This window comes from Mirounga leonina, unplaced genomic scaffold (genome assembly GCF_011800145.1).
Source record: "Mirounga leonina isolate KUSES-001 unplaced genomic scaffold, KU_Mleo_1.0 Mir_175, whole genome shotgun sequence".
Classification (NCBI taxonomy): domain Eukaryota; kingdom Metazoa; phylum Chordata; class Mammalia; order Carnivora; family Phocidae; genus Mirounga; species Mirounga leonina.
The window spans coordinates 24056164-24066953 of record NW_023270453.1 but is presented as its reverse complement, the minus strand read 5'-3'; the positions used below and the strand labels follow the sequence as shown (position 1 = coordinate 24066953).

Here is a 10790-nt window from a genome sequence, read left to right as displayed (position 1 = left end):
TGTTTCTTATACCAAGGACTTGCTCTCCTACCCTAGTATGGACTTTCAGGGATGTGAGGTGGGGTTTGGGAGGTGGGAGGCCACTCGGAGCCCTTACCTGGCTTCACTGGCTCCTTGTGGAGACCCTGGACTCAGACGAGCAGCTCTGGGTATACTGGGAGCCCTTGGTCCTTGGAAGGCAGCCCAGACTAGCAGAAGGTTACCACCTGCAGGTTGATAAGATGTTGGGGGAGGGGTTGAAACAGGTAAAAGCGGCAGGCCAGGGGAAGGTGGGGGGGAAATCGAGGCCTGGTGGCTGAGGTCCTTGGCCAGGTCAGGTCCGGGCAGCGTGCCCCCAGGGGCCAGCAGTGGGCCTGGCCAGGGCCCAAGCCCATATGCAAGGCAGGCAAAGGGGTTAAAAACCGGCACTGCAGTGAAGATGGCCCTACAACCAGAGAACTGGCAGTGTCCTTGACCTTTCCACAGTAGCCAGACCTACTGAACTGGGCAACTGGAAAATTAGGTCCATCTTGCTGGTTGAGAAGGAAAATGGTGAGCTGCCCCATCCCAGCACCTGTGGTGAGGCTGGAGGACCAGGGCCCGCAGTGGACCTAATGCTGCACAGCGGGCAGACGCTCCTTTCCAGAAGCTCTGCCTAGCCTTGTGAGGGGTCCTTAGCACAGGAAGAGAGCATGCTGAGCCCTGGAGCAGTGGAAAGCCATGCGGCGCCCAGGTTTTGCTGTGCTGAGACCTCCCAGGCCTGTCCCCTTCCTGTGGCCGGCCCGGCCATGGTCACTCAGGCAACCACAGGAGAGCCACAGCCCAGCTCAAGCAGGGCCCAGGCAAGGGGGCCCCCAAGGGCCTGCACAACCCCCAGGGAGGCCCCCGCCCTTGAAGGCAGGAAGCCTCAAGCTGTCTCTTGAGTTGGGAAGAGCCGAGGCCACTGCCTGTCTGGCTGTCACGGGTCTGGGTGGACAGAGAGCCCCAGAGTGAGAACAACCGTGGGAGACCGTGCCCCAAACATACAAACACCCAGGAGAGTCAGGAGGAGGGCCCCCCGGCGGGAGCCCAGGGACCAGCCCTGTCTGGCCATGGGCCATCTGTGTGAGGTGGAGGCCAAAGTTGCAGAGGAGAGTGCCCCGAGACCCCCATGGAGGAGGCTGCTTCCTCCTGTGCTCAGGATCCCCCCTCCCTGAGCTGTGGAGGGGGGAGCAGAGTGGGCCTCTTGGCCTCTTTCATGTGACGGATACGCACCAGGCCCCTGCGGCTTCCAACATCCTGTGGGCGGCCTGGTTTCAGACGCCTTCAGTGCACCTCACAGTCGTGGCTACAGTGTGCTTTGACGGCCTGCAGCCGCAGCAGGCTTCTCAAGGGCAAGCCCCATGCGTCTCACCTGGAACCTGGCAAGCTGCTGGGGCCTCGGAAGGCACTGCTGGAAGGGTGGCAGGGAGGGGGGCACAGAAGGGTGTCATTGCACAGAGTGCTTCTAATCTGCCACCTCAGCCCCTCTGCCCCCACTCCTTTGCACACAGCTCCGGAGAACAGGCTGATAGAAGCACACAGCCCCTCCCACCGCCCTTTATTCATAAGCTGCCACATCATCTGAACCCACTACCCTCCTGCTCTATAACCATCAATGGCTCCCAGTTGACTTTTTTAGGAAAAGTGAGGCACCCATCCCTTGGCTCCCACCTTGTCTCCATGGCTTGCTCCCTGTCACTGGAGGATGTCCTGTACTTTTCCTCTGTTGTCGTGCTTCTCCTGTCGTCCACTTTGGGCATGCCCTTCCCCTTCACCCCTTTGCTCTCAGTGCCGCCCACATGCTGAGGCCCACCTCCGGGGCCTGAGGGAACTGCCACACTCCGCTGTTCCAGGGTGCAGCCGGCCTGCCTCTGGGAAGACACTGTGGGGTACAGCTGGGTCGCAGGTGCCTGCTGGGTGCTAGAGAGAGCAAAGCACGGGGGATTAGACAGGATGACGAGGGCCTCGGCCACAGCAGAGCATGCCAGCCTGGAAGTGAGAGGACTCTGCTCCACAGTGGCCAGCTTCCTGCTGTGTGGCCTTGGGCAAGTCACTGAACGTCCCTGCAGGTAGTCTAGTTTCCCTAGAGCCCCCCAAAAGCAAAGGTCTGCAGGTGGTGAGACTGTCTTCCTCTGTGGCCTTGGCTGAACCCCTCTCCTGAGCATGACGTCTACAGGGGTCCTCAAATCCAGATCCTGGCGGAACCGCCTGCCTCTCTGACTTACGGGGCGGTGACAGAGCCAATCTGGCAGCCGCGGCTCATTGATTTGTCTGAGAGGCTGTTGGCTTTTGAAATCAGACAGGAAGGAGGGTTGAGGTGGAGCCCGGCACAGGAAGAGGTGAGGAGCCCCAGCTGCCATGACAGCTGGTGGGCTTGGGGGACTGCAGGAGCCGGCGGACTGCAACCCCACCGCCCTGCACGGTCAGCACCTCCCCATTCCTTCCCACAGGACCTTGCTCCTGCCTTGCACAGATCCTGAGGGCTCGGGACTCAGCTGACTGGCCACAGAGAATCCCAGGACATCCCCACCACCACGCAGCTGCTTCTGTCCACTGGAGCAGGGCTGAGCCTGGGAGCACCGGGATGGAGCATCCCCAGCCCCCCAGTCTCGGCATCCCTAGGAGCACGAGGCCCGGGAGGTAAGTCAAGCCCAGGCTGCCTCAGCACAGGATGGGGGAGGAAGAAGAGACTGCTGGCAGGAAGGACCATGACTTTTAAGGCCTGAGCCTCTCTAGGGTGCAGTGGCTGGGTGGCACTGAGGTGTCCCCATGGGTGCTGGGAGCTGCTTGAGCAGTACTAGTTCACCGTGTGGAATAAACATGTGCCCAAGGACAGCCCATGATGGGCCGAGGGGACAAAGCCCAGCTCCCCAGGTACCAATGATGGGCTAGGAGGAGCAGGAAGTCACCAGAAAGTGCGGCAGACAGGCAGAAGGGAGGTTGAGCCGGGCAGCCCAGGGCTGAAACCTGGAATCTGCAGACCCGGGCTCCATTCTCGGCACCCCATTTCCACCTGTAAGATGGGGGGACAGTACCAGACCTGCCCCAGGGTCCTGAGGGGCCAAGGGTAGACGGTGCAGGAAGGCTGGGGTCCAGCACAAACACCACCCTCGTGTTGGGTGAGCAGCCCTGAAGGGTCTCTTCCAGCCACACCTTCGGATGGAGATGAGGCTCATCATTCTGACAGAGATGGTAACCACAGAAGAGGCCTTCTCAGCAGAGGTGCCACTGAGGTGGGCCAGGGGTGGCTGCTGGCTGTGGGGTCCTCCCCATGGCCAGGCTCCTGGGCTCCCAGGGCTCCTCTGGGTCTCCTCAATGGGGGCAAGGCTTTCCCTGAGCTAGGGTCTCACTCTTGGCCATCAGAGGCCACCCTATGGCTGGCTCCCAGGTGGGGGCGCAGGCTAGCTGCCCTCCTCTGTCCCAGGGGCGGTGCAGTGGCAGGAGGCTGTGTCCTGCGGCAAAGGCACCACTGCCTCCCACCTCTGCGAAAGGCTGTTTGATTTCAAGTGGTCTGTAGCCATGGTGCTGGGCTACCTCAAGGGGGCTGAGGACTGCGCTCTTGGGCCTTGGGAGGCAGGGTGGGGGCAAGGAGTTGGGAGAGAGGAGCACCCAAGAGGCCGTGGCCTGAGGGAAGGGCAGCCCAGGCAGGAGGTCAGCACTGCAGGGCCCTTGCAGCCGCGGCGCGCAGGCGGGCAGGGAGAGGCTAGCTGTCGTGCACGGGCCACAGATGGCCAGGACTCGGGCCCCGGGTGAGGGGAGCGCAGGACAAGACAGGACCTGCTGGCAGAGACGATGAGTCAGTCGGGACCTGTGTCTTCTCAGGGATGAGACAGAAGCTCAGCTGTCGAACTTGAGTGACAGCAACACCAGGGAGTACAGGTCCTCTGCTGCGTCCCACCCAATGGATGAGGCTCTGGAGGACGCGTGGGCAAGGGGAAGCCAGGCTCCTGGGGAGGGGCGTCTGTCTGGCCTGGCCCTGCCCACAACAGCGCAGACCTTCTCATACTGACCGACTTCTGGCCTTCAGATCCCCCAAGGCAGCCCAAGGCCCCCCCGCCCCCCATCTTCCCCCCCTTGAGGCTGGCGGGGCCTCCTCCCACTCTCCCTAGAGGTTGTCTACACTGGACAGGACCTGACTGTCCCTGGTGGACGTGTGGCCACCAGATCACACTCCACTCAGAGGTCTGGGGCGAGTTCCACCCTGCAGGGCAGAATCTGGGCTGCACACAAGCCCTGTTCACATGAGCAGCCAGGTAGCTGTCCCATGGGGGGAGCTCTTTTGTCAGCCTCCGATATTGGCCCTGGGTTTTAAAGTATAAGTATATCCCATGTAATACTTGGGATATACTTATACTGAAAGAACCACTGTTGATCTGAAATACAAATTTTACTGGGTGTCCTGTATCTTAATTTGCTAAATCTGGACCTCTAGCCCTGAGGTCAGCAGGGCAGCAAAGATGGGTGTCTGATGCAGAGGAAGCACTGGTTTCCAGCATGGAGAGGCTCACCCCTCCCACCTTCCCATAGAGACTCAGTCCGATCTCCTCTCCCCTCACTCTTGTGTGCTGTTGTCCCTCCTCTGTCACTTGCCCAGCCTCTCTGGTCTAACGGTTCTCAATTCTGGCTGCTCCTTACAATACCCGGGTGGCTTTAAACTACACCCATGTTGAGGCCCTACCTCACACCAAATACATCTCTAGGTGGTTGCGCTAAGCAGAGGCATTTTAAAAACAGTGCTCCATAGAAGGACAGTATGTCAGCAATTCCACCTCTGAGTACATATACCCCAAAGAACTGAAAGCAGGGATGTGAACAGGTATTTGCACACCCGTGTCCACAGCAACATTTGTTCACAAGAGAAAAAAGGTGGAAACCACCCAAATGTCCACTGAAGGATGAATGGATAAACAAAATGTGGTCTATCCATAAAATGGAATATTATTTAGTCTTAAAAAGGAATGAAATGTTTATATAAGTTAAAACAAGGATGAACCTGGAAAATACCATGCTCAGTGAAAGAAGCCAGACACAAAAGGACAGATACTATATGATTTCACTTATATGAGGTCCCTAGAGTAGTCAGATTCATAGCAACAAAAAGTAGAAGGGTGGGTGCCCGGGGCTGGGAGGAGGGAAACAGGAAGTTAGTGCTTAGTAGGGGCAGAGTTCCTGCTTGGGGGATGAAAAAGTCTAGAGGTAGTTGGTGGTGGTGGTCTCACAGCATTGTAAATGTACTCAGTGCCACTAAATTGTACACTTAAAAAATGGTTACAATGGCAATTTTTATGCTGTACATATTTTAATAAAAAATTAAATTAAAAAATAGTGCTCTAGACACTGTCCTGCCAGAGTAGAGAGGCTCTGAGCCTGGCCCTTCTTCACCATGGTCCCCTCATACTCCTGGCCACCACCCCACCCCCAGCAGCAGCAGTCTGTCACCCATGGGGGCCTCTGGAGTCCAGCCCTGGGCCGTGCCCTGACATCACCCATGCCAACAGCCAGACAGAGGCCCTAGCATCCTGGCCTCATGCACTAAGAGGCCGCAGTAATATTGCTTCCTTTGGGTTTAGGCACATTTACATTTGTAGATAGCTGCTAGCATAACTGTTTTTATTTTTATTATTTTTTAAAGATTTATTTATTGGGGCGCCTGGGTGGCTCAGTTGGTTAAGCGACTGCCTTCGGCTCAGGTGATGATCTGGAGTCCCAGGATCGAGTCCCGCATCGGGCTCCCTGCTCGGCAGGGAGTCTGCTTCTCCCTCTGACCCTCCCCCCTCTCATGTGCTCTCTCTCTCTCAAATAAAAAAATAAAAAGAAAAAAAGAAAAAAAAAGATTTATTTATTTATGTATTTATTTGACAGAGAGAGAGAGAGTGCACTAGCAGGGGGAGAGGGGCAGAGGGAGAAGGAGCAGCAGACTCCCCGCTGAGCAGGGAGCCCGATGCTCCCTGATCCCAGGACCCTGGGATCATGACCTGAGCTGAAGGCAGACGCTTAACCGACTGAGCCACCCAGGTGCCCCATGACCATTTTTAAACTGACCTATAACTTACAGATAGTAAAGTGAACTCAGTGGAGTTTTACATATGTATACATCTGTGTGTCCGTACCAATCAATGATCATACTGATCATCCAGATCAATGTGTAGAGGTTTCCAGTGCCCCAGAACTCCCACAGGCCCCTGCCCAGTTGGAACCGCCCCCAAGGGCAGCCACTGTTTTGACTCCAATCGCCTCATTGGTTGGGCCTGACATTAAACTCCCCGTAAGTGGAATCACAGAGTATGTTCTCGTTTCTCTCCACATGTCTGCGAGAGTCAGCCACACTGCTGAGTGTGTCAGTGGTTTATTTTTTGTCATTAGTATGCAGGACTTGATTGTATGAATGTACCAAAAAAAAAAAAAAAAAGGAATCCCATTCCATTGTTGATGGATATTGGTTGTTTCCACTTTTTTGGACACCATGAGTAAAGCTGCTAGAATATTCTGATACACTGTTTTGATGGATATAAACACTTGTTTCTGTTGGGTATATACCCAGGCAGAGAATGGCTGGATCACAAAAATAGGCATATTTAGTCTTATCACTACCAAACATTTTTCCAAAGTGATTTTAATTTGCATTTCTCTGATAAGTAAGGGTACTATATATATATTTTAATTATATATATTTTTTACTATTTTTAAAAATTTTCTTTTTAAGAGGGCGGAAGGGCAGAGGGAGAGAGAGAGAGAATCTTAAGCAGGCTACATGCCCAGCAGAAAGGCTGACACAGGGCTCGATCTCATGACCCTGAGATCATGACCTGAGCTGAAATCACGAGTCTGATGCTTAACCACCTGAGCCACCCAGGCAGACCTCTGATGACTAAGGATATTATCTTTTGTGACATATCTTCAATTTTTTGGCTCATTTTTAACTGGGCTGTCTCTTACTGATTTTTAAATGTATTGGAGACATCTCCTATACAAACTGGAGACAGTCTGCTTTATCACCCTTTCAAAACTGTCTTCTGTTGAACAGATATCCCTAATTTTAACGAATCCCAATATATCACTCTTTTCTTTCCTGGTTAGTGCTTTTTTTGTGCTCCATCGAGTCTTTACCTAGCTCAAATTCCTGAAGGTGTTCTGTACTTTTTTCTAAAGGCTTGGCTGTATTAGCATTCACATTTAGATCTATGATCCAGTTTGAATTAATTTTTGTATATGGTGGGAAGGAGGGGGTCAAGGTCCATTTTTCTATAAGAATATCCCATTGGAGCAGCACAATTTAATTCAAAGACCGTCCTTTCTCCGCTGAACTACAGTGGAGGCCTTGCTGTACATCTGCTGACCATACATGTGTGGGTCTGTTTCTGTATGCTCTGTTGTACTGCATTGGTGTATTTGTCTGCACTTATGCCAATACCTAAAGCTCTACAGTAAGCCTTGATATTGTGTAGTATAAGTCTTCTAGCTTTGTTCTTCTTTTTCAAAATAATTTTGGCTACTCCAGAGTCTTTCGCTTTACATATGTATTTTAGAATCAGCTTGCCAATTTCTACCCTCCCTTCCTCACCAAAAAAGCTTGCTGGAATTCTGATTAGGAAGTCATTCAATTTATAGATCGATTTGGGAAGAACAGACATTTTAACAATATTAAGTCTTCCAATCCATGAATATGGTAAATCCCTCCTTTAGGTCTTCTTTAATTTCTCTTAGTATTGTTTTGTAGTTTTCAGTGTAGAGGTCTTACAGATTTTTTGTTAAATTTATTCTTAAGTATTTGCTTTTTAAATATTTCAAAAATTTACTTTCGGGGTACCTGGGTGGCTCAGTCGTTAGGCGTCTGCCTTCAGATCATGACCTGAGCCTGATCCTGGGTCCTGGGATCAAGCCCCGCATCAGGCTCCCTGCTCAGTAGGAAGCCTGCTTCTCCCTCTCCCACTCCCCCTGCTTGTGTTCCCTCTCTCGCTGTGTCTCTCTCCATCAAATAAATAAATAAAATCTTAAAAAAAATTTACTTTCAATTTCATTATTGCTAGTAAGCAGAAATATACATGATCTTTTAATGTATTGATCTTGTGTTCAGAAACCTAAGTTCATGTATTAGTTCTAATCAATTGTGGATTCTTTGGATTTTCAATGTATACCATCATGTCAACTGTGAATAGGGACAGTTTTTTTTTCCTTTTCCAATCCTGATACCTTTTATTCTTTCATTTTCCCTATTGCACTAGCACCTAATTAAAAAATGAAACAGGGCACCTGGGTGGCTCAGTTGGTTAACTGACTGCCTTCGGCTCAAGTCATGATCCCGGGGTCCTGGGATCGAGTCCCACATCAGGCTCCCCCTGCTCTGCAGGGAGCCTGCTTCTCCCTCTCCCTCGGCCTGCCACTCTCCCTGCTTGTACTCTCTCTGTCAAGTAAAAAAAATAAAAAAATAAAAAATAAAAAATGAAACAAAACATCAACCAGAAAAGGTTACTCCTAGGGCGCCTGGGTGACTCAGTTAGTTAAGCGACTGCCTTCGGCTCAGGTCATGATCCTGGAGTCCCGGGATCGAGTCCCGCATCGGGCTCCCTGCTCGGCGGGGAGTCTGCTTCTCCCTCTGACCCTCCCCTGTCTCATGCTCTCTCTCTCTCTAAAATAAATAAATAAAAATCTTAAAAAAAAAAAAAAGGTTACTCCTAGGGAATGAAAGTGAAGTATATACTTTACTTGCTTTTATATTATTTAAATGTTTTTAATGAGCATGTATTACTTTTATAATTCTGTAAGCAATCTATTTAAATGAGGTGGGGAAGTAATAAATGTTTGTTAGCAAAATCTAAGCAACTGAAATTTACAAAATAGGGGCACCTGGCTGCTCAATTGGTAGAGCATGCAACTCTCGATCTCAGGGTCGTGAGTTCAAGCCTCACATTAGGCATGGAGCCTACTTAAAAAAAAAAAAGAAAGAAAAAAGAAATTTACAAAATAAAAAACAATTTCTTAGTCACACTGTCCTATATTTCCAGCTTTTCTATATAAGGCCAGACAAAAATGGGATCTGATTATCACAACGCACCCCCCCAAAAAGGTATCCTATCATAATTCTCCATACCTTAATTTTTTCCATATAAAAATACACTATAAAATATCCAGGAAGCTCAACAAATTCTAGGTAAGATTAACTCAAAGAGACCTGTACTAAGACACATTATAACCAAACTTTCAAAAGACAAAGAGAAAATATTAGAATCAGCAAGACAGAGCAAACTATCACATAAAGTGATCCTCAATAAGATTATTAGCAGACTTTACAGAAAAAAAAATTAATGCACAAGCTAGTAGTACTGTAACTTTGGTTTATAACTCCAAATTTTGTTTCTACATAATTTAAGAGACTAGAGAATGGACGCCTGGCTGGCTCAATTGGTAGAGCATGTGACTCTCGATCTCGGGGTTGTGAGTTCAAGCCCCACACTGGGTGTACAGATTACGTAAAAATTTTTAAAAATTAAAAAAAAAAGACTAAGGAATTTTAAAAAATCATTATGTTTGAGGGCACACAATGTATAAAGATGTAACACTGTGACATCAATAACCAAAAGAGGTCAGATGGAATTGTAAAGGAGCAAAGTTTTTGTATGTTGTGAAGTTAGGCTGGTATAAATTCAAATTAGCGTTGGAATTTCAGGATGTTAAATGTAATCCCATGGTAACCACAAAGAAAATAGCTATAATATATACACAAAAGAAAATATGAAAGGAATTTAAACCTTTCCCTACAAAAAATCAACTACAGGACCCACAACTATATGGTCAGCTAATCTTTGACAAAGCAAGAAGGAATATTCAATGGAAAAAAGACAGTCTCTTCTACAAATCATGTTGGGAAAACTGGACAGCCTCATGCAGAAGAATGAAACTGGACCACTTTCTTACACTATACACAAAAATAAATTCAAAATGGATGAAAGACCTAAGTGTGAGACAGGAAACCATCAAAATCCTAGAGGAAAATACAGGCAGAAACCTCTTTGACCTCAGTCATAGCAACTTCATACTAGACACAGCACCAGAGGCAAGGGAAACAAAAGCAAAAATGAACTGTTGGGATTTCACCAAGTTAAAAGGCTTCTGTACAGCAAAGGATACAGTCAACAAAACTAAAAGACAGACTATGGAATGGGAGAAGATATTTGCAAATGTCATAGCTGATAAAGGATTAGTATCCAAAATCTATAAAGAACTTACCAAACTCAACACCCCAAAAACAAATAATTCAGTTAAGAAATGGGCAGCAGACATGAATAGACACTTTTCCAAAGAAGACATCCAGATGGCTAACAGACACATGAAAGATGCTCAACATCACTCATCATCAGGGAAATACAAATCAAAACCACAAAGAGATACCACCTCATGCCTGTCAAAATGGCTAAAATTAACAACACAGGAAACAACTGATGTTGGTGAGGATGGGGAGAAAGGGGAACCCTCTCACCCTGTTGGTGGGAATGCAAACTGGTGCAGCCACTCTGGAAAACAGTATGGAGGTTCCTGAAAAAGTTAAAAATAGAACTACCCCACATCCAGCAACTACACTACTAGGTATGTACCCAAAGGATATAAAAATACAGATTTGAAGGGGTACATGCACCCCAATGTTTATAGTAGATTATCAACAGTAGCCAAACTATGGAAAGAGCCCAAATGTCCATCAACTGATGAATGGATAAAGAAGATGTGGTATATATATATACAATGGACTATTACTGAGCCATCAAAAAGAATGAAATCTTGCCATTTGCAATGACATG

At 48.9% G+C, this 10790-nt stretch overlaps 1 protein-coding gene and 1 long non-coding RNA gene across 4 annotated transcripts in view; one reads left to right on the top strand and one right to left on the bottom strand.

Moving 5' to 3' along the window:
* Positions 1-105: 105 nt before the first annotated feature.
* On the bottom strand, positions 106-2328 carry LOC118021773. Its single transcript, XR_004682270.1, has 3 exons — positions 1672-2328; positions 1234-1408; positions 106-206 (listed from the first exon to the last, which is right to left on the bottom strand). It is a non-coding gene; the product is annotated as an uncharacterized LOC118021773 (long non-coding RNA).
* A 39-nt stretch (positions 2329-2367) lies between these two features.
* Positions 2368-10790, top strand: part of NLRC3 (NLR family CARD domain containing 3) — a 32558-nt gene continuing 24135 nt past the window's right edge. For 2 of the 3 annotated variants that reach the window (XM_035022106.1, XM_035022104.1), the window contains exon 1: positions 2371-2640. The gene's annotated coding sequence lies outside the window, so the exon portion shown is untranslated. Of the gene's footprint in view, positions 2641-10790 lie in introns of all 3 variants that reach the window. The other variant, XM_035022107.1, reaches the window with a different exon arrangement.